Below are 6,525 nucleotides of genomic sequence, written 5' to 3' on the forward strand. Positions count from 1 at the left end.
GCGCATCCGCGGCCGGTGTGTCCCCGTCGTTAAACGCCGGCTTTCAGCCACTCCCCCTGCTGCTCTGGTCTGTTTCCCAGGCGAGGCGCAGCTCAACTCGAACACGGCCATTCTCCGCGCCTCCCGTCTTCTTTAAACCGCCAAGAATCATTCCACCTACGCACACGCTTCTCTGCTTCATACCGTTTCGAACTGTCTCGCTTCTCCTCACCAGTTTTAAAGCGTTTTTCCGGAGATTTCATCAAGAAATCCCATCCCTGTGGTGACCTGCGTGCTTGTGTGTTTCTAGCGTGGTTCCACTTCGTCTTTAATAGTGAACTTACAGTTCACGTGACAATAACTAGAATCGTGCAGTACGTGCACGAATCGTACAAGTGCAGTACGTGGCTAGAGGCGCGCAGGTTCACGCGCGCGAAACGAAAACAGCAGCTTCCTACAGGGCGGGGCCATGATGAAGGTGAAAGCCGGTGTGTAAATGACAAATAAGGCTTGGGCGCCACCCGGGCGGTAAGTCGTCAAGTATTTACCGCCCGACGAGAAAATTTAGCGCCATTGGCGCTCGGGCGCTTTAAAGGTCCACCCCTGTTCTGTTGAAGGAAATTCACTGTTTAATGAGAGACAGCTGGTGAAAATGATATGTAAATAATAATAATAATAACAATAATAATACATTTTATTTAAAAGCGCCTTTCAGGACACCCAAGGTCACTTGACAGAAAACACGTAATAAAATACAATAAAACAATAATAAAACCCAAAGAAGAAAAAACAAAGAGAGAAACATTTCAATAAAATCAGAGGTTGTAGGCAGATTTAAACATATGTGTTTTGAGTTTTGTTTTGAAAAGGGTAAAACTGTCAACGTTCCTGATGTCTGGGGGAAGTGAGTTCCAGAGTCGAGGAGTAGAGCGGCTGAAAGCTCTGCTCCCCAGGGTAGCGAGGCGGGCAGAAGGAACCGCAAGATGGATGGAAGAAGAAGATCTGAGTGAACGGGACGGGGTGTGAATACTTATAAGGTCTGAGATATATGGAGGAGAGAGGTTGTGGATTGCTTTGAAGGTATGGAGGAGAATTTTGAAGATGGACCTGAATTTAACTGGGAGCCAGTGAAGCTGCTGGAGAACCGGGGTGATGTGGTGAAAGGAAGGGGTTCTGGTGATAATACGGGCTGCTGAATTCTGGACCAGTTGCAGTTTATGAAGGAGTTTGTTGGGAAGACCATAAAGAAGTGAATTGCAGTAGTCGATACGGGAGGTGACGAGGCTGTGGACGAGAATGGCGGCAGTGTGAGGGGTCAGTGAGGGACGGAGACGGTTTATGGAACGTAGATGGAAGTATGCTGACCGAATTAAGTTATTAATGTGAGCTTGAAAAGAAAGTGAGCTGTCGAGAATGACACCCAGACTCTTGACGTGAGGTGAGGGGGAGACTGTGGCGCTGTCAATAGTTAAAGAAAAGCTGTCAGATGTTGAGAGGGTGGAGTTAGTGCCAACTAGAAGAAGTTCAGTTTTATTGCCGTTGAGTTTGAGGAAATTAGAGGTGAACCATGATTTGATTTCAGAGAGGCAGAGTGTAAGGGAGGATGGTGGGAGAGTTGAGTTGGGCTTAATGGAAATGTAGAGCTGGGTGTCATCTGCAAAGCAGTGAAACTGGATATTGAATTTGCGGAAGATTTTGCCGATAGGGAGGAGATATACTATGAAGAGGAGGGGCCCCAGGACAGAGCCCTGGGGCACACCTGACTTGACTGGGGAGGGTTCTGAGGTAAAGGATTTTAACTGGATGAACTGAGTGCGCCCAGTAAGGTAAGAATGCATGTAGACGTACATAATTAAGCAAAACTGAAACACTAATATAACGTATGTATATTATATTTTTTTCTCCCTTCGAATCTGGGAGGGTGGAACCCCAGCTCCAGCTATGGATGAGCCCCCACGGGGCCCAACTTGATATTTTTTCACGGGGCCCAAAATCTCTGGCAGCCCCCCTGAGTGTCTCTGTTGTAGTTTTTGAGCTACAGCGGTTCCATCGTTGGCCAGATGCTGAAAAACCCATAAATCAGGCTTTGTTGAGGTTTTACAAATCAGGGAAAGGATCACAAATCCTATACGGTTTAATTTGATCTGCTTTTATAGTAGAATATTCTAGAACAGGTTTGAATAGTGTGGGTGTTGACAAGGGCGTCAGTTTGTTTTCAGAATGGCTGGGGACAATAACCATACACTTGAGTGGGGTTTAAAAATTGCTGGGGACAATAAAGTAGGCTAGCACAGGGGTCGGCGGCTCTGGAGCCACATGCGGCTCTTCCATCCATCTGATGCGGCTCTCTGTGCTTGTAAAATAATTAATGGATATTTAAATAAAATGCTTTATATTTTACTGCATTAATTTTACATCTGTATGCCAATTCTAAATGTAAAGATTGTCTGCGTAAACCTGAACAGGTCCAACCCGGTCTTACTGTGAGACCGGGTTGACGCGTCACGCTTGTGCGTAATCATAGGCGCTTCCTGAGCTGGAGGATGTCAGATTCTGGGATTCTCCTCAGACGGCTCCTGGATGTGTCGCCACATTGGAGACAGGAACAAGCACTTTTCAGCCAAAGTTTCATAATCAGGGAACATTTTCTAAGTGACAAGTCTCTGAGAGACAGGGTTTGGAAAACACTCGCTTCAGTGGGAGGAACCTTCTCACATGTGCTCTGGTTCTGAGAGTGTACTTTGACGTACACGAGCGACCAGGCGCGTTGCAAGCTTTTCAAAAGTGTGGAGGATGTTGTCTGTGCCTAAAATAATTTCATGTTATTCATCTTGTTAGTTTAATTTCCATAATAGCAGAGCAGGTGCGAACTTTAGACGCGTCACGCATGTCTCCGTTTTAAACACGTTTAAACTGTTCAGAATACAAAACCAGGCTCTGACTCGTTAGATCGATGTAACTAAAGTTTGTACTGAATGAAACTTTACATTAAACCATGTTGAAAAGAAAAGGATCCGATTAAATCGTTCCCCCTCATTTACAGTCACGACGTACAGCGCAGTGCTCTGGGGTTAATCAAGTTTAGTTGTTTCTCTTTGCAACAATCTTCACAGGAAGGCAAAACAGTTAAATGACAGGTTACAGATATTTATATTAGACTTTTATTTTGACGGATAAACTCAAGGATGCTGGCTGTTTTGAAAGAATTACCCCGACACACACTGATGCGCATGGATGAGCTTGGAAAAATGTTCTTTTTATGAAATTATTCAACTTTGGCTGAACAGCGCTTGTTCCCGTCTCTAATATGGAGACGCATTACGCATCCAGTCTGAGGCAGAATCGCCTCTTCAGCTCAGAAAGCTCCTGTAGAGACATTTGATCACGCACAAAGTTTATGTGGAGCAGAAGCGGTCGGGCCACGGCAGGTGAAACGTTCCTAGCCTACATGAAGTGTAACTGTTTAATTGTAACATTAATATGTTACTGGACACGCTGGTCTGGTTGGTTAGACCACTGTTTGAAGTGGAAAACACACACACACACACACACACACACACACCAATTAAAATAATGCTGATAGCGTGGACTAGAAGACAGGTGATGGTTTACGTATTTAAATGATGATCAGGCTGCTGTAAAATGTAATCTCCATCCACATCCAGAAACAATTATCCTCTATTCTAGTTGCTCTGCTCTTGACTGGGCTGACGTAGCTGACGGTGCGCGCGGCGCGCCTAACTAGCGGCTGATGCACATTTTACGCATTTGGAGAGGTGGGCTGGATGTTTTGCTTTTACTGGAAGATGGTCCACTTAACGCACGGGTGTAGACTACATATTAATGACAAATGAATGAAAATTAAATTGGGAGTTTTTACTTCATATTTTAGAAATAAAAATGATGGGGGAACACATTTATGACGTCTTTTTAAACGACATTTTCTAGCGCGACCTGCCTGCTTCACTTAAGTCGCCGCTTATTAAGGTCCGTCCAGAATCACCGTGGCCCACCCAAAAATGAAAACCTGGCACCGCGCCTGTTATAAACCTCTGCAAATTGTTGTTCTTCACTTTATCAAACTCAGACTTTGTACAGCTAATGTCAAGATGTAAAATTATGAATTCAGTCGAGCTCTTCCGTCCCTCCCTCTCCTGCTCTCCTTGAACCCGACATCGGCTGTCAGAAGCGGGAGGTGAAGAAGGAGATGAGGAAAACAGAGTTAGTGCGACGTAAAGAAACCAGACTGGTGTGGAGGTGAGCAAAACAGCTGGAAAAGTGTGGGTGTTGAATCCCCCACGGGTGCGATGTCCATGCGAGCGACCGGTACCTGCTGCTGTCACCTGGTTGTGAGCAGCGCTCTGCTGTCTGAGGGTAGGCCCCGCCCACAACGCCGCGGCTGCTGCGTGTTTTCTTTACTGTGGGAAACGGGTAATAATGGCTCTTTGATGGGAACAGGTTGTTGACCCCTGGTATAAGATCTGAGCTGGTAAAACAAAAATCCTCATCAGCAGGCTTTTTTGAAAGTGGGGGGGACACAGCTGCCAATCACAAATTTTGCCGGGGACATGTCCCCGGCGTCCCGGTTAAAATGACGCCTATGGGTGTTGTAGTTTTTGAGGTAGAGCAGATTAAATAAGGTCAGAGAAGAGAAAAATTGTGTGTAATGGCACTTTAGCCGTTTCCCGAATCGGAGGTTAACTTCAGCCTCGTTTAGTCGCGCTGCTCTTTAGCTGATGTGGGATTTATTTACTGGATGCTAACATCACATCACACTCACGGAGTAACACACACAGGCGCTCTGCTGCTACAGTCAGTGGAAGGTTATCATCTGGTGTAAAAAGGCGTTCATCACAATTCCCAGATCACGTTTTATTCCACAAAAATCGTCCGAATCCACAATAATCTGGGAGCTAACTTTACTAGCATGTTGTGCTAGCGTTAGCAGGTGGGATGCTAATGCTAGCACGCTGCTAATGCCCGTAAATGAACGTGTACAGTAAAGTTAGCCGACATTTTAGAGTGATATGAAGCTTACCGCTCTGCTGCTGTGTCGAGCTGGGTCCAGCCAGCCGCGGGGCCTTTCTGCTGGGCTAAACTAGTTCGTGTCGCACCGCCACGGCTCAACAAAAGCCACCACACCTATAAAACACACTTTTGTTGCCTTTTCTAAGAGATGCTAATGACTCCAACTTGTTGTTTCCGTTTCGGATCTTTATTCCGGGTTACTGTTGGCCGCAGCCCACGTCTTAACTCCAGCAGAAACACCGTTAACGATCTCCGATCACACTAGCTCGTTTTCTTCTAAACAACCGAACCGGAACTCTGCACACAGCCGGCCAAGAACAGCCCTTCAACATAAAAGTCCAACCACAACAAATCGCAACCCGTTACACTTCTGTACAACAACGTAAGAAGTGACACATATAGCCTATATTTGCGCACTTATGTTAACCATAATCGTAGTTTGAAATAATTAAAATATCATGAAACGTTCATTTTTTTACCTTATTTTGAAAAGCCACAGGCTTCTTCCTCTCTAGCTGCGGTGCTTCGCAAGCGCTTCTGACGAGAGACAGTAGCAGGGCCGTATCCAGAGTTTCCAAACTACCGAGGGCCACCATCCGTTATGCCATGCACATTGAGAACAAACTGAAGACTAAAGCTGATTTCAGATTTAATAGTTTGTTTAACCCTCTGGAGGCAGGCGTTGCAGATTAGCAACGTAAAAACCTACCTACCTGGTTACTCCACATACGTCCTTCATGAGCATTTTTACCTCAGAAGTTCCCCTGAAGGACTTAGTTGTTCGTCCTTTAATCAAGACTTATTTTGAGCCTGAGAGGGTTAACACTAAAGTGACTTGTTGTAGTATGACGTTGCATTTTTGGTTCTTTATAAAACACAGAAAAGGTTTTTTTTTTAACATTGCTGACAGTTTTGTTCGTGGCTGTAAACTTCCTCAGAGCTGACTCTGATGGTGGCGTCACTTCCTACACCGTTTATACGCGGGCAGCAGAGGACGTTGTCGCCCTCTGCTGCCCGCTCTCCCCTCACTGATGACACAGTCCCATGCACGATCCAATGTGTAGACCCCATCGTCTCTGTTCATGGTCCCGCATCCACGTCTCCTTATCTCTATGGCTTCCTTCATCACTCATGACGTTTAGTGAAGGTTTACCATCACTCATCCTAGTCTAAACATATCTAAAGTCACATATAATCAGTACAATTTATGTTTTTCAGTCACGTGTTCAGCAGCAAGCTTCTGGAAATTATAACAACATTTAATAACTACCAGTAACAATGTGATGGTGGCTTATCTATTGTATTATGTACAGGTTGGCAACATAATCCAGTCTAAGCTGTATTGAAATATGGAAGCATTTGTGAATTACATGCTACAGCTGCTTGCTACAGCCCTGCTGCGGTGTCTGGAGCAGACTCCAGTTGCCGACTCTCAGGGTGCGTTCGATTTTCCTCGGAAGTCGGAATTGGGAATGACGTCACACCCGAGTTAACAGCGTTCTGGTTGCCGGGAGACGG

General features: G+C 45.5%; 1 protein-coding gene across 1 annotated transcript in view; it reads right to left on the minus strand.

Annotated features, from left to right (window-relative positions):
* Positions 1 to 5,353, minus strand: part of LOC107373172 (zinc finger protein 235) — a 49,061-nt gene extending 43,708 nt beyond the window's left edge. Inside the window, exon 1 of the mRNA XM_070548486.1 lies at positions 5,018 to 5,353. The gene's annotated coding sequence lies outside the window, so the exon portion shown is untranslated. The remainder of the gene's footprint in view (positions 1 to 5,017) is intronic.
* Positions 5,354 to 6,525: the final 1,172 nt, after the last annotated feature.

The sequence above is a fragment of the Nothobranchius furzeri genome, chromosome 2 (genome assembly GCF_043380555.1).
Source record: "Nothobranchius furzeri strain GRZ-AD chromosome 2, NfurGRZ-RIMD1, whole genome shotgun sequence".
NCBI lineage: Eukaryota > Metazoa > Chordata > Actinopteri > Cyprinodontiformes > Nothobranchiidae > Nothobranchius > Nothobranchius furzeri.